Source organism: Marmota monax, unplaced genomic scaffold, assembly GCF_021218885.2.
Source record: "Marmota monax isolate L192 unplaced genomic scaffold, Marmota_monax_Labrador192_F-V1.1 WCK01_AAM20220418_F8-fsc00083, whole genome shotgun sequence".
NCBI lineage: Eukaryota > Metazoa > Chordata > Mammalia > Rodentia > Sciuridae > Marmota > Marmota monax.
The window spans coordinates 4,550,643-4,575,044 of NW_026692848.1; the positions used below are offsets into that span (position 1 = coordinate 4,550,643).

At 43.2% G+C, this 24,402-nt stretch overlaps 1 long non-coding RNA gene across 5 annotated transcripts in view; it reads right to left on the reverse strand.

Annotated features, from left to right (window-relative positions):
- Positions 1-24,402, reverse strand: part of LOC124095962 (uncharacterized) — a 134,942-nt gene that overhangs the window by 70,369 nt on the left and 40,171 nt on the right. For 4 of the 5 annotated variants that reach the window (XR_006852734.2, XR_009227228.1, XR_009227227.1 and 1 more), the window contains 2 exons: positions 22,254-22,486; positions 6,828-6,961 (listed from right to left, as the gene is read on the reverse strand). This is a non-coding gene — a long non-coding RNA (uncharacterized LOC124095962). Of the gene's footprint in view, positions 1-6,827; positions 6,962-22,253; positions 22,487-22,653; positions 23,040-24,402 lie in introns of those variants that run through there. The other variant, XR_009227226.1, reaches the window with a different exon arrangement.

Sequence of the window (24,402 nt, forward strand, 5' to 3'; positions counted from 1 at the left end):
CAGCTCTGATTTTAATTATTTCCTCTCTTCTACTGCTTTTGGAGTTGACTTGTTCTTATTTTTTTAGGGTTTTGAGATGTAATGTTAGGTCTTTTATTTGTTGACTTTTTATTCTTTTTATGAATGTGCTTAGTGCAAGAAACTTTCCCCTGAACTAAAGGAATATATAGTACTGCCTTCATAGTGTTCCAGAGATTATGATATGTTGTATCAGTGTTCTCATTTACCTCTAAGAATTTTTTTATTTCATTTTTGATTTCTTCTACTATTGATTCATCATTCAATAAGAGTATTATTTAGTCTCCATTTGTTAGAGTAGCTTCTATTGTTTACTTTATCATTAATTTCTAATTTCATTCTATTGTGGTCTGATAGAATGCAGGGTATTATCTCTGTTTTTTGGATTTACTAATAAGTTGCTTTGTGTCATAAGATATGGTCTATTTTAGAGAAGGATCCATGTGCTGCTGAGAAGAAAGTATATTCATTTGCTGATATATGAAATATTCTATATATGTCTGTTAAGTCTAAATTATTGATTGTATTGTTTAGTTCTATAATTTCTTTATTTAGTTCTTGTTTAAAATATCTGTCCAATAGTGAGAGAGGTATGTTAAAAGTCATCCAATATTATTGTGTTGTGGTCTATTTGATTCTTGAAATTGAAAAGTGTTTGTTAGATGTATGTAGATGCTCCATTTTGGGGGGCATAAATATTTATAATTGTTATGTTCTGCTTTCTATATACTTCCAATAAGAAATATGAAACGTCCTTCTTTGTCTCTTCTGATTAACTTTGGTTTGAAGTCTACTTTATCTGAGATGAGGATGGACACCCGTGCTTGTTTATGCAATCCTTATGAGTGATAAGTTTTTCCCAGCCTTCCACCTTTGGCTGTGGATGTCTTTGCCCATGAGCTGAGTCTCTGGAAGACAGCATATAGTTGGGTCTTGCTTTTTAATCTAATCTGCCAGCCTTTGTCTTTTGATTGATGAGTTTAGGCTATTAACATTCAACGTCATTATTGAGATAGATTTGTATTCCCTGTCATTTTGATTTATTTCTGTTTTTTAATTTATTTCTGTATTTGTCTTAGTTTCTCATTTGGTTAATGTCCCTTTAGTGGAGATTCTCCCTTTGCTGGTTTTCACTTTTTTTTTCACTTCACCCTCATGGACTATTTTGTTGAGAATTCTCTTTAGTGTAGGGTTTCTAGTTGTGAATTCTTTTAATTTTTGTTTACCATGGAAGGTTTTAATTTCATCTTCAAATCTGAAACAAAATTTTCCTGGATATAAAATTCTTGGTTGGCACCTGTTTTCTTTCAGAACTTGAAATATATTATTCCAGGACCTCCTAGCTTTGAGGGTCTGGACTGAGAAATTCATTGAGATCCAAACTGGTTTCTGCCTCTACGTAATTTGAATTTTTTCTCTCACAGCCTTTAAGATTTTAACTTTATTCTCTGTGTTAATTATTCTTGTTATAATGTGTCTTGATGTGGATCTGCTCTAATTTTGAATATTTGAGGTCTTGTATTTGATTTTCCTTTTCAATCTTTATGTTTGGGAAATTTTCTGCTATTATATCATTGAAAAGATCATACATTCCTTTGGTTTGTATCTCTGCTCCTTCATCTATTCCAATAACTCTTAAAATTTTGTCTTTTATGTTATCCTATAATACTTGGGTTTATAGAATTATAAATAAGTAGAGTTGACCATCTTTTCTGCATGGTCAACTCTACTTTCAAGGTTATATATTTTGTCTTCATTTTCTGAGGTTCTGTCTTTCAAGTCGTCTAGTCTAGTCTAGTCTATTGGTGATGTTTGCTACTGAGTTTATAATTGGTTTACTGACTTCTTCACTTCAAGGATTTCTGCTTATTGTTTTTTCACAATGTCTAACTCTTTATTGAATTGATCTTTCACTTCCTATATTTTTTCTTTGCTTTCACTCCTTATACTATCCTTTACTTCACATATCAGTTTAACTATGAACATCCTGAACTTGGACATTCCTTCTACTGTGCTATCAATGGCTTCTGTCGTTGGAGCATCTTGGTTTGTTTGGGGCGCTTTATTCCCTTGTTTTTTCATGCTGTTGGTGCATTTTCCCATCTAAAAGTATGGATCTAAGGCAGAATAAATTCTGCTTTAGATCCATACTTTTAGAAAAGATCATACATTCCTTTGGTTTGTATCTCTGCTCCTTCATCTATTCCAATAATTTTTACATTTTGTCTTTTATGTTATCCTATAATTCTTGGATTTATAGAATTATAAATAAGTACAGTTGACCATCTTTTCTGTGGACCTATAGTATCCCTGAAGGTTTCCAGTGCTTCACCTTTACTGGTGAGACCAATATCAACAGCACCCAGACACAATATATAGCCTTAAACCTATTAGCTCCCACTAAAGCATCTTCTGCTTTTTTGCATTAAACCAAAATGATGAGTTCAATAACTATCTATGGTATAAACAGAAAGTTTGCTACAATGATTTACAATTTCAAATGGTGGGCAAGAAAACAGAAGTAGTGTAGTACACGATGTTTGCAAGGAAGAAAGAGAGAAGCTACAAGCGAAGATTCACAGGAAGAGGAGCCAACAGAGATTGGCTGTTGGTTGGAGAAAATTTGGAAAGAGAATCCAAGAAACAGACCAGTGATAGGAAGAATATGAAGAGAAAAAATTAAAGATAGAAAAATATACATAGAAAAATACAAAAACAAAAATGCAAAAAAAAACCATTCATATATGATTGTCCTCCATACACTGATGCATAAAAAAACACCCTGACCCAAATACTGTAGAGGTGTTAGTGAATAGAAAAATAAAATAAATCTCCATGGAAAGTCTGTCTCTGTCAGAGTTCAAAGTTTCTCAGCCCTGACTCTGACATCTCATGGGATCACCAGGCCCACTTGAGCCCTTGAAGACCCAGTCACTATCCCACGGATCTGGGCTTCAGATACCTCAGACTGGGCCATGTGGCAGTTCCAAGGTCTCAGTGCTACTCCTATTTGCAGAGACCACCAGGGGTACACTCCTGCAAGGAGCAACCCTGAGACGCAGCAGCAAGAGAGAGGCCACCAGCATTCCCAGCAGGGAGACCCCAGGGGCCTCCAAACCCACAGGCACCGGCACTAGACCAGCCGGACCTGGCAGAGTCCCCAGACAGATGCTTTAGTGGTGGTAAACCTGCTGGCACCCTGCCCCCAGTCCCTGGTCGGCACCCCAAGACGGGTATAGCCATGTGCAACCAAACCAGGAGTCTCCCCCAGAGCAGTCCTCCGGGCAGTGGTAGCAGCTGTGGTGGCAGTGGTTGGTGGCAGCAGGTGGCAGGTCAGCAGCAGCAGTGCTGTAACAGTGTCTGCAGTGGTAGTCACAGTGGCTGTGGGGGCAGTGTCACTCAGGCGATCTAAGGGGGGACAGCAGTGGCATTCATAGAGGGCAACAGTGTCTGCGGTGGCAGCAGCACCCAGAAAGAAGACCTCCAGGTGACCTCGGGGTGGCAGCAGCAGTGTCAGAGGCAGTGTGGGTGGCAGCCGACTGGAAAAGAGACCTCAAGGCAGGCAGAGGCATCTCCAAAGAATCATTTTAATAAATACATGCATAAGTTAACTCTCCAAAGACCGTCTACGAGCTCACAACTGGAATTTGTCACACAAATCAGTCCAGTGCCGTTTGTCCTCAGGAAGGCCCTGGCGGTAAGCTGGAGGATGGACCTTCTCCTGAAGCTGGGAATGCTTTTATTCATCGAGTGCTTACCAAAGAAATGAAAGACTGCATCTTGTTCCTGAGCAGATAAGCTGCTCTCCCACCGCAGAGTCACACGAGTTACATGAAGAAAACTCAGGAACCCTGGAGAATGGGAGCATTCATCACAACACACTCAACTCAGAGAGAAGGATATTTGCCCCAAGAAGTATCTTCCAACCAATAATTATTAAGCATCAAAATCCCTTGGAAAAAAATGAATATTCCCTCTAAAATATGACTATTTCCCCCTTCTAGTTACACTGCTAGCTGTACTTTATATTTTTTTTTTAAAAAAGCTGTAGGTAATAGAGAAACCAATGAAAATGATAATATGCATTTATCTTCCCTCTTCTTAGGCATTACTTTTTGTCTGAGCAAAAAAACGTAAAACCAAAAAGTATCATGACCCTAACTGCAGTAAAAGTCATCAGCCCTGGTAATGTCCCAGGTTCAGAGACTAAAGACCAGGTTCTCCTGTAAGAATGACGTCCCTCCTTCCTCCCTACATTGCCAGCTGGCCATCTCGGATCACTCAGTGGTGACCGTCAGCATGAGGAGGATTTGTCACATTGCTTCCTAAGGCGATGGAGCACAGGGTCCAACCAGGTGCTGTGTTGAGCATGAGGGTAAGGACAATGGTGACCACTGCACAGGACACAGACAGAGTGACCAAAAGACCTGCTCAAACTCAGATGCAGCAGACCCATGTCAACACCCAACAGGAGGCCACGAGAGAGGCCCCAGGGAGGCCCAGTTCTGATGAGGTGAGGTGAGACCGGGGGCCACCCAGCGCTGAGCCAGAGTGTGCTGGGCTTAGGTCCATGCAGCAAGACGAGGAAGAGAAGCAGCTCATCCCCAGGGATTGGGACACAGAGACAGCAGGGACCCAACCCCCTTCAGGTGGGGATGGAGAAACTCTAGGCACTCATGGGGGTAGGTAATGTTTGGGCCACCCATGGACATGGAGAAGAAATGCAGACCAGAGAAGCATCTTAGGCCTCAAAATGCCCTCACTGCGGGATCTGCCAGGAAGCAGAGAGGGCTGGAGTGCTGGGGACCTGCTCTCTAATGAGCTGGGCTGAGGAGCATCAGAGCTGCAAACAGCAGTCTGATGAGGGCTGCGCTGTGCTGTGCCGAGTGAGGACAGGAGCCAGAGAGCAGATAAGTTTGGTTTGTGTAACAAACCTATGCAGGCCAGTTAATTAATCCTTGGCTATTTGCCTGAAAACTGTATGGGACCAGCCTAAGAGCAGTGATTCCTGCTAATTGGAGTGTTGTCTCAGAGAGATGCCCCCGGGGCACAATGCCCCGGAGAAGCAGCGTTTGCACTTATCAGGCAGCCAACTCCATCCCCTCCCATGAGCACAGAGCCCTTTCTAAACACAAGTGTCAGTATTGATAGCCGTTCCTGACGGAGAGCACTGAGTTGGGATCTTTCAAACGGACAAAACCTTAACCTGTTTCACTCCTAGCTTGTCTCCTTCCTCGTGAGTATGACCGACCCCAGATTGCACAAAGGAGAGTCCTCTGTGGCACCAGAGCCTTTGATCAAGGAGATGGGAGACCCCTCTGTGAATGCAGCAGGACATGGAAGACCACCTCTGTGAACGTGGCAAGAGATGGTCATAAAGGTTTTGACAATTAAACAAATAATAAAAATCACCAAGTTCCCATCATTGTAATAAATAAATATCACATTTAGTCTTACCAGCTTTTATAGTATTTTTTCAGTGTGTGTGCCTTAAAATATAAATTCATATTCATAATTCAAATTAACAATTCATACTTCGTATTCCTCCCCTTCAAAACCACAAAAACACAGCAGGCGAAGGGACACCCCCTTTGTGAACCTGGCAGAACATGGGAGACCCCTCTGTGAACCTGGCGGGAGAGGGTAGACCCCCTGTGCAAGTGGCAGGAGAGCGTAGGCCCCTCTGTGAATGTGGCAGAGACAGCCGACCCCCTCTGCACCACCCCAGTCCCATCCTTCTCCCATTGTCCAGGGGCAAGCTCCACAGGCTCAGCAACAGGTCCTTCCACATCATTCCTAAGCCCTTGAATCTAGGCAAATGCAACTCCAGATTGGGTCACACCTCAACCAGACCGCGAGGAGTATGTCCTCCTCCTGGGCTGTCATCTGCCATCCACCTCCTCCTGAAGTTTGACATTCACACTTGACTTCTTGACCCCACAGTCCCTTCCACTCTTCTCATAGGAGAGCAGAGCATTGGTTACAAAACTCCCATGACGATGATTTACACTGGTTCTCTACATTACCCTTGCCTGAATGTAACGATTTTTAATATTTCTTCAAATTAGTGAAGCTTCCTTTTGCCCACCCTAAAAAAGAAAAAATACTAAATATCCATGCCCTTTACAACTCCTGTCATGGTATGAGAGGTACAGAATTGTCACACTATAAAGACAAGGGACGGAGATTGGGTGCAGCAAATGAACTGTGTGGGCAGTGGGGCCTTGATGTTGGCATTCTGCTAACTCACACAGTCATCAGCAGGTATCCGTAGGTTGCAGGGGTAGGAAAAGGCAGAGGCTCACCTGAGGTAGAATAGTAAAGAGATCTGCACCACCAGAACGTTCTTTCTGCTCACCTGGGACTAAGGCTGTGGCCCACTGGAGTGGCCATCAAGAGTCCTTCATGGGCATCTCTTAAGTAAAAAATTCATAAGTATATCATCCAAGATACCAACTAGATTGTTAAACTATCCACAGGACGTGACTCTGAGATAGCAGACAGAAATACCAGATGGGTTGAGAAGGAAAGAAGAAAGGCGAGGCCCTGGGGCCAGGGCTCTGGCTGGGAAGCTGACTCTCAAAGCACCACCGCAAGGCGTGGCACTGAGGCAGCTGCGTGGCTGAGAGGCTCTGGAGTGAGACACGGTGGAAGCCAGGGGGAAGGCTCTTGAACTCAAAATGAGGCTCATTTCCCCTCAACCCTGAGGAAAAGGGGAAGGGCAAAACAGGAAGACAACCAGGGCCCCAGCAGGAGATGAGCCCAGCTTCTCCCACCCAGTGACAACCAGCTCAGGTCTGCTGACTCACCTTGAAGATCCAGCAGATGGTAGAGGGTCGCCATCTTGCTTTCTCCTCTCCAGAGCAAACTTTTCCTCATGAAAGACTCCAACTGTCTCCAAGGACATTCTGGTTGCTCCACATGAGAAATTACTTCAAGGTGGCTTCAAATAGAAGAGAAGTAGATCACAAATGATCTGGAATATTTCTCAGGACCTAGGGCAGGTTAATTGTCTCTGTCTCTGTCTTTTTCTCTCTCTGTGTTGTGTGTGAACGCATGTATGTGTACACACATAAACACCCCACAAACACACTCATGCATTTGTACATATGTCAATATAAATGATACCAAATGCCAATACTCCAATTTTTTTACCTATAAAAGTAGGAAGTTTATAAGGAGTAATGTACATGATTTCTCTCCTTTCCCTCCCTCCTTTCTTGAGGATCAATAAAATCTCAGTTTAAGGAAAAATATTTCAACACTGTAGACACCGAGTCTGAATCTCCACATTCTAGATACCTGGGAGAGAAGATCCACAGCTTTGATCCAAGGTTAGGGCGGCGGCTGAGGCTACAAACTTGGCTACTCAGGTGCCTTTCTGCAAAGATGTGAATCCCCGGGTGATTGCAAGGTGGGTGTGTGAAGGGGTGGAGTGGCCATCGGGATAGGATCTCTGGGTTAAATTGGGTCATGGGCAGGACCTCCCAGCTGGAGGAAATGTTGGTGCACTCGCTACCTTTGTGGAGGCCTGGAATTGATGGGACCCTAATAAACATTAAGTCCATGATGAAGACGAGTTTCAGTTCAGCAGCTGAACCATCGAACCCTATGATGGCAGCACGTGACCTTCTGGGTGGCCACTGCCCATCCCAGTGCCTCCCAGGTGAGGTCCAGGTCCTAAGCCTGCTCCAGGAGGCCTTCCTTCACCCTCCCGGCCCCCACCTAGCTAAGCTGATCTCCCATCACTCCTGTCCTTCAGGGCCAGCTGCCCTGTCTTCCTCAGATCTGTCCCAGTGGCCTCTCTGCTGCTGTCCTTTACCCTCCCCCCTGGAAATGCTTCCTCCTGCTCCTGGTTCCTCGAGTTCTGCTTCTCCAAAATTCTACTCACTCCCACCCTCTTCCATGAAGACCCCAGCTGTAGGTTGGATCTTAAATGTCCCCAAAACCCATGAAATAAAAGCTTGGTCCTCGGCCTGTGGCACCACTGGGAGGTCGCGGGACCCTTAGGAGGTGGGGCCTAAGGGGGGGAGCAGGTCATGGGACCCTGGCCCCCTCCTGTCTCCCTCTTTCCACTTCTGGCCGTAAGGAGAATGGCCTCCTCCTCCAGGCTCTCCACCTGATTGATGTATGCAGCCCAAAGTAACAGGCCCAAAGGACCCTGGACAGACCCCCAAAGTGTGACCCCCCTTTTACAAGTTGAGCATCTTGGGCACGTTGTCACAGAGATGGAAATCTGACTAACAGAGCCTTCTTTCCAGTGGGGTGGCAGCAGCAACGCCTGCTTCCTACAGGCCATGCGGGTCTGCCACGATAGCATATGTAAACCACGGTTCCTGCTCTTGGTAATCGCTCAGAGATACCTGTATCATTCGGTGATTAGTATAATACCCCCTAATATTCTCTCACCATTCCATCTGATCCTGGTGCATTCTGCCTGGTATTACCATCAAACTGGTTGCACATGTGTGTGCACTCTCCCAAAAGCCTGCATCCCCCAGGAACTGGATCCCACGTGTGCTGCCTCCCTGATCACACACTCTAGGCAGAGCAGGTGCTCAGAGGATACCTATTAAGTCATTTACAGAGAGAGGGCAGGAAAAAAAAAAGATGGGATACATAAATAATTGTAGAAAACCAGATTTTGCACATTTTACAGAAAGAAAACACTAACAGGTAAACAAGACAAATCCCTCGTGGTAGAATGAGGGTGCACATAAATGGTGCCACAAGTAGAGAACATTGCAATTTATTTTCACGCTGCATCTTTTATTCAAAGCATTACCAGACATTTGCTGAAAACAGTTAGCTGTACCAAGGGCAGGCGCCTCAATGAAATGCTTCAGTCACATTTTATAGTGGAGGTGAGGCTCTCCCGAGATGTCTTTTTACCAGGCTGAGACCCAGCAAATGATCAGTAGGCAAGGAACCAGTGGTGCAGGAAATTCAGAGCATAAAACAAGCCTCAGAGTTTAGTCAGACAACATGGTCAATGCAGCAACGAGGACAGCGGCTTGTAACTTAATGTCCCAGGGACTTGAAGCCCCAATGACACAGTCCTGGCCACCCTCCCTGAGGCTTGCTCAGCCCACTAGGGCTCACTGTGGCTGCAGGAATGCCTCCGATCTGGGCCCCCCGGTAGTGGCATTGGTACTGTTTTGCAAGGAACACGAGGGGCCACTGATTTCTGGATAAGTCCCCCTTCAGGCAACGTCTACACATGTCACAGGCAAAAGGCACATTTAGTACATTCATCTGGGAAAATACTATAGTCTGAAATATTTTTATTAGCCTTGTAAAAGCCTGAGCTAGTTATTCTACTCTCAATCCCTACCACTGATTACAAGGAAGCAATAATAAGAGATTATTGTTATAATCATCAACTCCCTTCCCCTCTTCATCTCCCTGGAAATATCAGTCAACTAGACTACCAAAAACATGGAAAGCAGAGAACACAACAAGGAACTTTTTGAATATTTGTATTCAGCAGGCTGAGATTTATGCATGAGATGCAAATTACTATGTGTTATTTACACATCTGAGGGAAAACAAATCTTGAATGTAAATGTTTAGAGGGCATATTATTTTTAAATATGAAAGTAGCAAAAATTATTACAGCAGTTGCAACTCCCACTCTGTTAAAAAGACATTCTAATGAGTTTTTAAAAGAACTTTTATCAGAATTACAGAAACTATGGCAAACAAAGCATCAGAAAAATGTAAAGCATTAAATAACTGTTTCTACTTTTACAAATCCTTTACAAAATGAGTTGCAATTTTTCAAGTGATGTAGGATCAGTCCTCTATTAAAAACTTTTTTATTCATTAAACATCAAACGTGCAACATTCACCCACCTGTTTTCAGGTTTTCCCTTACTTCTGATGGAATTCGAGTAAATGGAGCATTTTTATTAGTTAGCTACCTTGGCCTGATCTCTTTTGTAGACTTGACTTTTTTTAATGTGTAACATTGAGAAAAATGGATTGTTACTGGCCTCATTCTTTCAACTGCTAATAGTTTATTTGGGAAATTATGTTGAAAACCAAACTGGGTAATGTAGAGTTCACCCACAAACAATAAAACAACCACAGACCTCCAGTACTCACGGTGTGCCAGTCTCTGTACTAGGTGATTGGCACATATTGTTTCATTTCATTCTCAAAACAACCACTGTTACTATTACGGTGGTTGTACAGACAAAAACAAAAACTGAGGCTCTAGAAGTTAGCAGAATCTCCATAAGTGCACAGGAGAACACATCCATTCAAGACTGAAGGGCTGCATCCAAAACCCTGTCGTGTTACTAGGGAGAGAAGCACACAGTTTACCCACAAGGCACTGTGGCCAGGTACACGTGGGCACTTCAGTTTTCACAGGTTAAGCACTCCTAATCTGAAAATCTGCCACCCACAATGCTCCAAAAATCTGAGAGCGCCACAAGTAGAAAACTCCCACAAAATTCATGTGACAGGTCACTGTCCAAATGCAAGCACACTAAAAATACTATATAAAATTATTTTGAGACTGAATGGATAACATACATATAAATGAAACATGAACAGTTTTCATGGTTAGACTAAGTTCCTGTGTCCAAGATATCTCATTATGTGTATGCAAATATTCCAAAATCTGAAAATATCTGAAATCTGAAACAGGCATTTCAGGTAAGTGGCATTCAGCCTGAGCTATCTCATTAAAACTTGCCAACTACACAACAGAGATGAGTTGATGAAACGAACAAGGAGTCTTCCCTCTGAGTCTTCCCACTGCAAGCTCAGGTTTTCTTCCCAAATTACTTTCTTATGGATTAAAGCAGAGTCCCCAGTTATTGATCTAAGACCAATTAGCAGAAGGTGAAGGAATTCATGTCCATAAACACACTAGGTTTAATAAAGGCTCTCCTGCTCAGATAGGCAGTGCCCCTTTGCAAAGACATTTGTTACTTTCAAGCAGCTTTGTTAAGATATGATTGATCAGCCATAAGCCCTACACTTAAAAATTTGATAAGCTTTGACTCACGTATATCCCCATGAAGCCATCCCCATCAAGATGAGTACATGAAATAAAAATTTACCCTCTTGTCCATTTTTAGGCATTCAGTTCAGAGATATCAAGCGTATTCACATTATTATCAAACCATCACTACCATCCAGCCACACGAGTTTTTTATCTGCCCAATCTGAAACTTCTATTAAACCCAAATTCTCTGTCACCCCAATAACCACATTCCACCTTGTCTCTGTGAGTCTGAGTCTCTGTGTCCTTCACAGATACAGAGTCACATTGCTATGGTTTGTCGGTTTGGGTCCCCTGAGGAATCTACTTTGACTCTACCTGATGCCCCATATGCAGTATTCAAGAATGGAGCTTTGGGGAATGATTAGCTCACAAGGATGATTAGCTCAGCACCCTCATGAATGCCCTGATCAAAGAGTCCCTCCCTCCATGTGAGGACCCATAAGAAGACGTCATCTTTGAGGCAAGGGACAAGTCACATGACATCTGCCCCCCAATCTGCTGGCACCTTGATCTGGAATTCCCAACCTCCAGCACAGTGAGCAACAAATTTTTGTTACTTATGAATCACACTGTCAAAGGCATTTTACTACAGGAGCCTGAATGGCCACATGTGATGTCTGTCTTCTCGGGACAGCCTTCCCTGCTGGGCACACCTGCACGTTCACCTGGGCTGCAGCATGGGTCACAGTAGCCTTCCTTTTCAGGGCAGAACGACAATCCCCTGCACAGGTCAGCCACATTTTGCCTGTCCACACATCAGTGATGCCTCGTGTCCATTTAGAATCTCTTCCTCTGACCCCTCCTGTCTGCAGGCAACTGAAATGCTTTCTTTCACAATAGATTAGTTTGCATTTTCTAGAACATGATGGAAACTGAATCATACATTCTTGGTTGCCTTATTTTGTTCATAGTTATTTTGAAATCTATTCATGTTGCTGCATGTAGCAAGAATTCATTCCTTCTTATTGCTGAACAGAATTCCACTGTGAACATGTTCCACAACTTGGTTCCTGCTTTATAGCTTGGTAATACATTGTAAAAAGTCTGTGAACATTTGTGTGCAAGTCTTTGTGTGCATTAAACATTTCTTATTTATTTATTTATAAGTTGGGTGTGGTGTCTCTCTCCTGTAATCCCAGTTACACAGGAGGCTGAGGCAGGAGAATCTCAAGTTCAAGGCCAGCCTGGCAACATAGCAAGATCCTGCATCAAAAAAAGGTTGTTGTTGTTATATTTTGATCAATACATAATGACATAAAACTTGTACATGTTTATGGGGTACCATGTGATTTTTAAATCAGAGTTAATTTATCTACCTCTCAAACATTCATCAGTTCTTTATGTTGAAAATATTCAGACTCCTTAATTCAGCTTTTTGAAGTATAAGGTACATTATCAAAATGTTATTTCCTTCAGGTAAATGCCTGGGAGTGAAAGGGCTGGGTCATATGGTACATGCATGTTTGTTTAGCTTTTTAAGAAAGCACAGGATTGTTTCTGAAGCAGGCGCTCTGGCTGGCCTCCTTCCAGGCGGAGGGCTCCAGGTTTTCAGCTGCACTTGGTCATGTTGACCTTTCAGATGGGAGTCCTCTCCACTAGGTGCAGAGTGGAACTGTACGGGGCGTTGTGATCGTAATTTGCTTTTCTGTAGCCACTAATAATGTTGGACATCTTTTCATCTTCTTGCCATATCTAGGCTTTCTTTAATGAAGCACCTACTGAAATCTTTTGCCCGTTTTTAAGATGAGGTTGTTTGTTGAGTTTTGATAGTTCTTAATATCTTCTAGGTAAGAACCTTTTGTCATACCCAAGCCCTGTGAGTCATTCCCCAGTGTGTGGCTTGGCTGCTTATTCTCTTCATGGTGTCTTTGGAAGGTAAATCAGGGCTCATCTTATTTGCTTCCACTTCCTGGGACCCCTGGCTTTGGATGCCTTCCATCTGGTGTTTTGAAAATGGTTCTTACCTATTTTTCTGGTCCCACTGGTTGTTTTGGATGAGTGGCTAAAGCCAGGCCCTATTACCTATTACCTGATCTTGGTTGGAAGCTACATAGCGACATACCCTAGAAAGCCTAATAATAAGATGCCAAAATATACATTTGTTGTAAGTATTGCCAAATTTGGTAGATTTTTTATATTGTCCTTTTAAATGGACGTTGATGGAGAACATCATGCTAAGTGAAATAAGCCAATCCCCCCAAAAATATGTGAAATGTTTTCTATGATATGCAGATGCTAATTCACAACAGTGGGTTGGGGTGCTAGGGAAGATTAGAGTTACTTTGGATTAGGTAAAGGGGAGGGGGTCTGAGGTAGGAAGAGCAGGAGAATGAATCAGATGTTATTAGCCTGTATGCATATATGACTACATGACTGGTGTGATTCTACATCACGTACAACCAAAAGAATGAGAAGCTATACTCCATTTATGTATGATGTGTCAAAGTGCATTCTACTGTCATGTATAACTAATCAGAACAAATTTAAAAAGCACTTGAAGAATAAGTGTCATCATGTGGTAATTTGAAATTTGTTTGAACCTGAAAAGGGATTTTTTTTTTCACTTTGTGAGACAAAAAAAATTGTGAAACAAAAGCGATTTCTAAGAGGAGGGTTCCTCCCTCTGTAAACACTGGGACACCTCCGCCCTACAAGGACTGGTTGTCAGGCTGCAAAGAACCCTGAAGTGGTCAGACCCTATGCAATAGACAGCTTAGGATTAGTTTAGGAGAGAATCTTAAAAGTTAGTCATTTAGTAAAATCAAAATGAAAATATGTCCTGGATTCAGAGGTGACAAACTGAATTCTGAATTCTTAAACCTTTGCTTTGAGGTCTGAGGTAACTCTGAACAAATTCTGTTTGCAGACATCTTTTGATTGAAACCCACCCAGAATTTTACAATATGAAATAATAGTCAGTGTCCTGAGCTGAGAGGCCTCACACAGAAGTCCAAAGGTCACTTTTCCTTCAAGTGCAAACAAGAGGGCCCTCCATTCCCTTGCAGCAACATCCAAAAAAATGGCCTTCATCTCCGTCCCAGCCTCCTCTGGCCCCCCAGAGGCTGAGGGAAGCCAACATGGACATTCACAAGGGCTATAACTGCTGCTAAATTCTCCATCTTCTCCCACCGCCCTCCCTGCAGGGCCCCTCTCAGAAAGCCCTGGTTTGAAGCCTACAGTAAGCACATTGCTCTGGGTTTGGTGAGGGAGGCACCAGCTGAGAGGACAAAGGGGAGCTGCCCAAGGCCAGGCAGCAACACCCTGCCCTTTATCCCAGGACCCGCCAAGGGGCGTGGAGGCAGCTTCAGCAGGCTGCTTCCCAGGGGGACGAGAACCGCAGGGCACTGGGTGGGCGAGCTTATCTCCAGAGGCAGGAAAAACGGGTAGGATATTCTTGAGGATTTCTTCTGGGTCAGTGCTGTGTTTGCAGCTGGTCCCCTGTACCCTCCCTCTCCATTCCCCTCGGGTGAAGAACTGAGTGGCTGGATCCGCTGATCAGTCTCTGCAAGAAAATGGTTGACATGTTCTAATCCCAGAGGTTCCCAGGAACCTGGGGAAGAAAAGATACCAATTTACCACCTAAAGAAGGAGGGTAGAGAGAATACCGTATCAACCTCTGCACCCTTGACTCCAGAGAAATGGCCACATCCCCTTTGAGCTCTGTGTCCAAGGAAATGGCTGTGGTCCACTCTAGGTCCCTGTGGCCTGCGCTACTCAGCTTCCTCCTCCTGGGTGCCAGTGCTCTCCCCAGCAGCACCTCTGACCCACGCCCCTGACACAGACACAGGAAACAGCATATCTAACTAGCAATGGCTCTTAGGTTCCTTGTGGTGCGCTGAGGAAGAACCCACTCTGTCCTCCCTCCCAGGTATGGTGCTGCCAGACCCTGGGGGCTCCTTGCTGGAGCAGCCATCCCTCCATCTCTGGCCTTCACCATGTCCCTGTGTGCAAATCTTCCTACCTTTCTCTTGGAGACACCAATGTCTGCAATTAGGGACCAACTTAAAACCACACAATCTCGTCTTGAGACCCTTACCTTATTTATACCTGCAAGGGCTTCACTTCCAAAGAAGTTCACATTCAGAGGCCCCTGGGGTCAAGAGTCAAATACACCCCTTTGGGGGCCATAATTCGACCCTCTATAGGTTCCTCCGACAGGTTGTGTTATAAAGCTTCTCCCAGCCTTGATTTTCTCACTTAATATTACACAGCGAAGGGTTGGAGTTGTGGCTCAGTGGTAGAGCATTTGCCTAGCACTGAGTTCGATCCCCAACACCACATTAAAAACACAAACAAACAAACAAACAAACAACTAAATGAAGGTATATGTTCATCTACAACAACAACAGAAAAAAAGAAAAAAAACCCACAGTGCATTTCCTCCAAGATTTGGGATTAAGAAGGATCCTGTCATTTTAAGTGAACATGTGCTGTTCCGTTGTGTAAGTGTGCCTGCTTCCACTGAGTGAGTTTTACGTTCCTAAGAGTGACTGCTGCTTCACTGAAAGCTCTCATAACACAGTCCACAGTCTGATGTTTTATTTCTGTGGAATAGGTTCCTACGGATACCAGTGCTCTGTCCGAGATGTATGTGTGTAGTTCAAATGTTAATGGACGTTTCAAATCACTTTCCAAGGAAAAAACAATCCACATTTCCACTACAAACCACGACAGTACAGTTTTCCCACATCCCAGCCAGCTTTTCTAATTTCCCAAAGTGATAGGTATATTGAGATCTATTGCCCTGAGTGCCCCTGACTGCAGCGGAGGTTGAGCGACTTTTTTATGTGTTTATGGGCTACGTGGATTTGCCCAGCTGTTGTCTATGGTATCCTTTGCTTATCTTCTCTCGGCTTCTTTATACTGTTATTGTCAGTTTGTAAATGCTCTTTATGTATCTGTACATTTTGTCCTCTTATTTTCCCTTTCAACTTAACCTTTTAACCTCCTGACATAAAATGTGTTTTCTCAGTGTTTCATCTGTCAGTTGACTATGTGTAGTGTCTCCATATTACAAAAAAAGTCCTTTTATTTTTTACATAGTCAAGTATGTTCCTTTCTTCTATGGATCCTGGATTTACTACTACCTTGCTGATTAAGACCTCATTCAAATAGTTTTCACATGTTACCACTCTAATTTTGTTTTTCACTATTTGCTTTTAAATCATCCCTGATTTAGTATTTTGCATGGTGTGTGAGATAGAATCCAAGCTAATTTTACCTTAGAGAGAGAACCTGGTGAAGTGCCTTTCCTAAGGAATATCGGACTTTCTCACTGACTTGGGCAGTCCTTTGTCCAGCTTGGCTGGGCTCTGGGTCCAATAGTTCAGTACTGTTCCACCTGACAGCCTGTGTCTCCCCGCCCAGCACCATGTCCAGGCCTCCGGCTGGGATTGTTTTGATGTTTGGTCCAGCTAGCCTCTGCCATCACTCTTCTTATTTAGAATTTCATCCTTCTTAAAGATCATTATTTCAAGGGTAAAAAAAGAATTCTAATTTGAATTGCATAAATTTACATGTTAATTTGGGGACAGCTGACATTTTAATGATATTTAATTTTATATAAAAATAGTAACTTTTTCATTTTGTTGAGACCTTATTTTATATCTTTCTTTAATATTTCTTCATTTTTACCAGAAAGTTCCAATATCTTTCCAGCTAAATTAATTCATAAATATGTTATATTAATTGCTATCACTGTTTAATGGGATAATTTGTCTTATTTTCATTTCTAGCTAATTATTATTAGCAGAGAGAAAACTATTGATTTTTACATGTGTCACATCTAATTACTTCACCAAATTCTCTAATTACAATAACTTTTTTAGACTAATGCATCTTGGATTTTATAGATGTGTATTCAGATCATCAGCAAAATAATCATTGTAAGTCTTCTCTTCAAGTATTTTAATTATTATTTCCTTTTCTTATCTTCAAAAGCATCAACTAATCATGGTAGTAAATATCACTCTCTTTTTCCCAATTTTCATGGAAATGAGTTTAGCATTTTACCCTTTAGAATAATGTCTTTTGCTTTTTCTCCAAATTGTCTCTTCCAAATTTATTTCCGTCTAACCCCAACTTGTTTGGATGTATTATTAGGAAGACCTACTAAATTTGTTCAATTTATTTTTTAGAATATGTTGATATGATCCTATTTTTCTCCATAAGTGGGTTGATATAATGAATTCCTTTAAGATATGTTCTAAGAGTAAGCACTTTACATTTCTAAAATTGGCTATATGAAAATGTGCAGTCGGGGACACCAGTTGGATCCGCTTTTCAGTTTGGCATTGTGGCCTGTGTAGCTGTGGTGGGGACAGTTCCTGGTTTTGTCTTTGCTGCTCTCTTTGTCGATGCTTGGCACTGAAGTCATTCAAAGGAACTCCTGCCGGGGCCTGCTTTGGCCCTCGCTCTGCTCAGCTCCTGTCCTCCCTCCATGGCCTGAGTGGCTGCTGGCTGGGGGGAGGCTGCGCTCCCCCTCGGACTCCAAGGCCTCTGTGTCTCCCAACTCTGCAGGCACCCACATTCCAGCCTGACACACACAGAGGCCTTGTTGTGGCCAGATGACATCATGGTTAAGAATGTGACAAGAAGACAAGTGGCCTCTAAGCCATGTCACTGCAGTACACTCCAAGGGTACAAGAACAGAACTGGTCCAGAAGAAAAGGACAAATACTGCGCAGATTGAATGTGTTTTGCAATGGAACTCCCAAGGAGGGCTGGAAATCGGTGTTGATTCTGAGGCCGATTTCCCATCTTACAGGTTAAAAGACAGAGCAAGACTTGCTTTATTTTTCAAGACTCATCCTGTTCCGGGTCTCTAGTAGCAGGTGTTGTTGGGCACCTTTCAGAGATGGATGTCTTATTCAGACTCCTCAGCCTGGCTGCACATCTTCTGCCCTGTTGCCCGGTTGGTGAGAAGTCCCTCAGCAATCAACAAGATTCTGAGATACCTTCTGTCCCACCCAGGAGGCGGGAACATGCTGGCCACACCCGAGCTCCAGCCTCTGGCCACTCTCCTCCCAGGCAGCCAGACCACCTCTGAGCAGCCTCGGCCCTGCACATGGGCTGCTGGTTTTACCGACTGACTCTCTCTCTCTCTCTCTCTGAAAAGGAGCTTTCTCCCTGAGCACAGGAATGTGGAGGACAAATACGGTCCATCTTTCCCAGCTAATGAGGATTCCTAGAATGTGTGTACCTCACTGCCAAAGACCATGTTTGGGGAAGCCCCTCACAATTAAATGAATTCTAAGATTGTTCAGAAGACAGAGCTTTTACAGAGAGAAAGGAAATAAGGGCATAAAACAGGCCCATCAAATGGACGTGACCTTTTTCCCCAACTCTAAGAAAGTTACTTAGGAAGATTAAGCAACCTAAAGTTATAATTGGTTAAAAGGGACAAAAGTAACCTATCTTTTACAATGTCTGGTTGTCGGGCTGGTTGTTAAGACATCTGAAAACTCCTTTGAAGGTAAAGAAAGAAACGGCCATGGGGACCTAGATGCGCTTAGCCAAAAGCACGGCCAGCCACACAGGAGCATTTGCTCAGCCCTGTGGTCCAGAGGACGGTGGCTGCTGTCCCTCTTAGCATGCCCCCGCCCCCCCCCCCCGAATGAAAACAGCAGGAAACTCCGGCCCATGCAGTCTCTGTGGGCTGTTTTCCTCGGGGCATGGCAGAAGGCCGGGCTGCTGGGCATTAACCTCCTTTTGGGCTCTCCCGCCAGGAAACCGACAACTGGCCTTGGCACATTTGGGGGTCAGCAAGGAGTGTGTGACAGCTTGCACCTGCCCTCTGTCCGCTTGCAAGTCCAGCGTCCCCACCAGCGGGGCTCTGGTTAGGGCTCTGAGTCTTCATGATCTCAGCCCACTTCAAGTCCTCCAGGACGCTGAGTCCTGTGCCTCATCCAGAAACTGCACTGAATTCCACCCAGAGAAGCAAGATAAGGCTGAACCCCTCAGAGCCAGGACTGCCTCAAGTCAGGTTGCAGGAGCAGGCAGGAGGGTGTTTGGAAGGTGCCTGGTGCTGTTTCAAGGTGCACCGACTCGCGAGGATGGGACCCAGTGGGATCTGAATTCCAAACCACCTTGCCCACCTGTGCCACCTCAGGAAGTGAAACACCCCTTGTAGATGGATTACCACTCAACGCTATTTCCACACATAACACACTAGTTTGCTTTAGCAGTTTTTAATTAAAAATAACATCATTGTTTTTTCATTACTGTAGCAATGCACCTTTGAGAGAATAAAGATAAGCCAATTTAAAAAAATTTTTTTTTTCAAAGCCGCCATTATCTCACTGAGCAGAGATTGCTACTGTGAATGTTTTGAGGGCATTTATCACCAGACCTCCCTCTGCCCAGATAAACTCATCTCCTTTTCCACAAATTGTGACTCACACTGTCACATTCTTTTGTCAATCTCTTCCTTTAATAATACAACTCAAACCAATTTCCATGTCATAAACATTCTTCTAGAATATCATGTTAACAGTGATTTATTTTACTATTGTTTAATGACAGTTTAATTCTTTTTTTTTTCTTTTTCGCTTTACATGCTTAAGTCAGGTTTTCACTTTCAATGGAAAATTCGTTATTTTCAAATGCCTTTTTTGGCTTTGTTCCTTCAATGTATTTATTGGTAACTGAGGTGAGTTAGGCTCTGGGGATCCACCCTAATGAAACAGAGCCTGCAGGACGACCGTGCATCATGCAAACCTTCAAAAGGCTCTCCCAACACTGAGGGTGAAATTGTGGGTGCTAAGAAATTCCTTGGGGTAGGAGGAGAGCAGGCAGTAGGAGGGAGGAGGATGTTGGACCCAAGGCCTCGAGGAAGCAAGGACATCAAGGAGAGACATGAGCACAGGGACATCAACAGACAGGACCCCTGTGAGATGCGGTGACAAGGGGAGGCTGCAATCTTATTCCTGCTGCAGGGGGAGGCAGCTCACACCCCTGTGAGAGTGGCCTGCTGAGTCAAGGCCTGAAAGATACTTGGGCATTCCCGTGGGAGCTGGGGACGGTGGTCTACCAGATGGCAGTGTTGTGATCTTTGCAAAACCTTCAGCTAATACTGGAAAGAAAAAGACCACCTAAGATTCCACTATCTGAAGATAGCCTCTGTTACTATAGTAGTTCTGCCTTCTCTGTGCTGGATGCCTTGACCTCTGCAGAGGACTGAAACCTAGAAGACAATAGGCCAGGAGCTTGATGCACAGTAGCAGAGTTAATCTGTCTTTTCCTGCTTTAACTCTTTGGTGTTTCCTTTACATCACCACTTTTGTGCTTCGAGGCCATTAAAAAGGGCTACTTGGGCATAATCACCATGATACTTGACAGTAGATCTGATCATCAAGATGGCTACTGAGTAACCAGCAGGAAGGTGGTGTATTCAGTATGGAAACACTGCATGAGGGTAAATTCATATTCCAGGAGGGACAGAGTTGGAAGGTACAAGATTTCATCCTACTAATCAGCACGGAATGCAGTAGAACCTTATGAACTATTTACCTCTGGAAATTTCCATTTAACTTTTAATGACCACAGGGAAAAAAACTAAACTAAAAAAAAAAAAAAACTACAAAAAGGAGAACTACTGTGTATCTTTACATACCTTTCCAGAGCTTTTGTGTGCCTGTTTACACACAAATATAAGTTATTTGTTATTTTTCTAATAAAATGAGAGGTCAAATATTAGAGCATGCACTTTTTTGCTCACTAAATTACTAGTATTTTCCATTATTTTTAGATGTAAGAGTAGTTAATTTAGAAATTCCCATGTCACCAAGTGTAATAATTTAATTATTGCACAGTAATAACAAATACAGATATAAAAATTGACTTAGCAGGTCAGGATCCTTAGTGAATAGTTGTTTTTTTTTTTTCCTTTTTGTACAAAACGCAATGGCATGCACAGAATGCAGAGCGTGAACCCATCCTAATCATACTGTTCAAGGAATTATCAGAGTTAGCTTGCCTGCTATTTTGATTGAGAAAGCTCTTGTTTCTGAACCCTCCCTTTTCCCCTTTCCATCGTATCACCTCTCATCTTTCCAATACTTTCCAATACTCTCCTTCTAATCCTTCTGATTCACTATGGCTGCTCTCGAACCTTATAAAATTATTGAGTTATTTTTATTATAGAATATGCATCCTTTTGCTTGGCTTCTCTTGCCAAATTTTATAATTCTGAGATTTGGTTATGTTATTGCATGTAGCTAAAATCTGTTCATTCCTACCGCAGTATAGATTTTGTTGTGTCAGTGAATCATTTCACATATATTAATGATGATTTTTCTTAGCACAGATTTGAAGGAGTGGATGGTAGGCCAAGAGCCAAATTGGAATCAGTGGTGAATATTTCCAGTGACTCTCCAGTAACACAGGAATTCTCTCCACCAACCAGGCATCAAAGTGTCTGATTCTCACCTGTGGCCTACAGTGGGGAAGGAGTGGATCTTCTCATCTTTTCTGACATGAGAAATAACTAAAACATTTATTGTTTTGTAAGTCCTTTTAGAACCATACTTTGTTAAGAATTTGCACTAATGCATAAAACTGTTTTGTGCTTATTTTCTTTTGTCTCTAAATCTATAACCATTTCATCATTTCAAATTAAGACCTTATAATCTATAATGGGGAGGTCCACATATTATTCCCTAAGACTTCACTATGTGGAAGCAATATTTTGAGAATATTTTGTGCATCTCTTCTGTCAGAATGACCCTTAATCCACTATTATTATTGTTAGTATTATTCTCATACGCCATTTATCAACAAGGAAAATGATGCACCTGAGGGTCATACAGTAATTTGTCTGAGATTTGGAAAGATCTGGTGTTTTGGAACTCAACATTACAGCAGTGCAGGTCTAGTTCCACTGGCCACAATTCCAGAACACTGAGTCTCTTCACTTCTGAACAATGAGGACTCCTCTCCTTCAGAACAGGGGTGTGGTTGGTTTTTCCCACACTCTCATAGCCTCTTGGATGCTGTACTTGCCAGATAAGTGCAGCTTCATTTATTTTGCATTTCACTGATAAGATGCAATGAATGGGTGGAAACAAAAGTTAATCATGGATTTAGGAAGGTAGTGTTTCTCTTTCTTACAAAATTCACCCAGCCATCTGTTTATAGACAAATCTAATTAACCACTGGTTTTATTTCTGAAGTATTATACTATGAACTTCTATTGGTTCACAAAACAGGAACTGACCTTTTTCTAGATGTCAGTTTTTGAACAGGACAAGCTTCTTCACGCAGTCAGGGGGGACCATCAGTTCTGCGAGCAGTGTCTTGGATTTTGCCACTGCCCCAGCTGCAGTGCCGCAAGGCTGCCAGATCAAGTGTGGGAGTTCACACATTGTCCAGATGACTTCAGAATCACTTGCTGATAAGATCTTCCAGAATTACTCCATAACCAGTTAATTCCTCAACACATTTCTGGCTCTGGAAATTGATATCAGCAAGAAATAACAACAGAAAAGAATAATTACTATATTAGGTTTATTGAAAATTCCAGAAACAGGAAAAGATACAGGACCACCAACACAATTTGACTGCTAACCATGGGTTAAAACAGTGCATTCAGCCAAATCTTTCAACACAGTAGTCACCTCAATTGCTGTTTTTAGAAGCCAGCGCCTTTCCTGCTAAATCCAGTAGCTGTCCCATGATTAATGTGCTGGTGTCTTATTAACTGCTGTCTTACAGAAGCTGTCCAATTCACAGCCACCCTTTCTGCAGAGACCTTTTTGTAAAAACCTAGTTGAAATCATGCTGCTCTGACTGCGGGCTACTGCACCTACCCCCAAAACATCATAAAGAGCGAAGAATTACTGTTTCCAGTAATCCAGGCCATAAATCAACCTGCTATGAGGACAGAGGGAAAAAAATCACTAGCACTTCCTGCATTCATATTCAAAAGCCTGTCTGTGTGACAGCATATTCCGGAAAGCGTCAGCAGCTCAGCCTGTGCTTGTGTGTGTGTGTGTGTGTGTGTGTGTGTGTGGCAAGCAGGGGTGACAGTGAAGGGGAAGACAAAAGAAATTCAGCCCCAGCTAAATCATTCCAATGCCCTGATCTTACCGTGGCCGCCCTCTCCCTTAGAGTATTTTATGATTGTTAAAACTGCCACCTTATCTGTTTGCTGGCATCACCCACGGCTGAACTTATCTGGGCCCAGCTGTTTGAGAAAAACGCAACATGGCGTGACCTTGATTTTTTAGCACCTGACCTTAATATCTAATCAGTCGCATGTCTCAGTGAAGCCATCCAGACATGTCACATAGCCCCTCTGGCATCTAGTGATACAAAAGATGTGTACTTCATTCACCCTTTCGAGACATCTTCCAGCCACCATACCCAACAGCCATACCCTTCCAATCTGCACTCAGGGTCCTCTGAGGGTTAACGTGTGTTTTAAAATCCTGGATGCCCTTTGAGTTGAAAATAATTTAGACGCCTTTGGGTCAGTGATAAAAAAATTATCTGAGTTCATATTGAGACTCATGAAGAGAATCCTCAATTTGGTTATAAAAGAACATTAACTACTCATGGTAGTTATAGTGTTTCTAAAACACAAGCCTTTTCCCTCCAGCAAAATCAAGTTTTAAAGTCATCCAATACAAAATAGAGCACACCCACACACGGACACACACACACACACACACACGGACACACTAGCTCTAAATGTTAATTTTAAAAGGATTTTGTTTTAGAAAGGTCCAGAAGTTCAATGGCCCCAGATTGAAGTGAAGTCTTAAAAACCTAGGAATGAAATAAAGAAATGTCAGAGTTATTAAAGTGCCATTATATTAAAAGTGACAGAAAAGGAGCTGGATTTTTTTTTTCTTGCGCTGACTTTGGAATCAAATTTGCTTCATTGACAAAGCAATAGAGTTTCCTGCCAGTCGGCAGCTCAGCCTAGAACCTAGAAGCGGGGCTGTTTTCTCCTGGTTCTGCCCCATGCCGTCCCCAGGACCCTCCCATGGCCATGACGCTGTGGAGTGTCGAATCTCAGCCAGGGTAAGGGCGCCTGCTGGTCTTCTTATTAGTATCAATCTGCACAGCCTGCTGGAACCATCATTAGCTCTTGCGGGGTCATTCCTGAGAATGCCGTTTCCTCCCTAACGAGCCGTAATGTTCCTCTAATCTTAAGAAAGCCCCAACTAGGGAGAGAGCAGAGGCCTGAGAACCTTCCCCTGCTCTTGGCTGGGAAGCAGGGAGGGCCAAGACCACTCCCTGGGGCTGTGTGGCCCACGACAGTCCCAGTGGAGGGTAGCCTGAGCTCATCTTTGCCACCTGGTCCCTTTCTCTCACCTATGTGTCCCTCTGCAGTGCACACAGCTCTTCCGGATGCACAG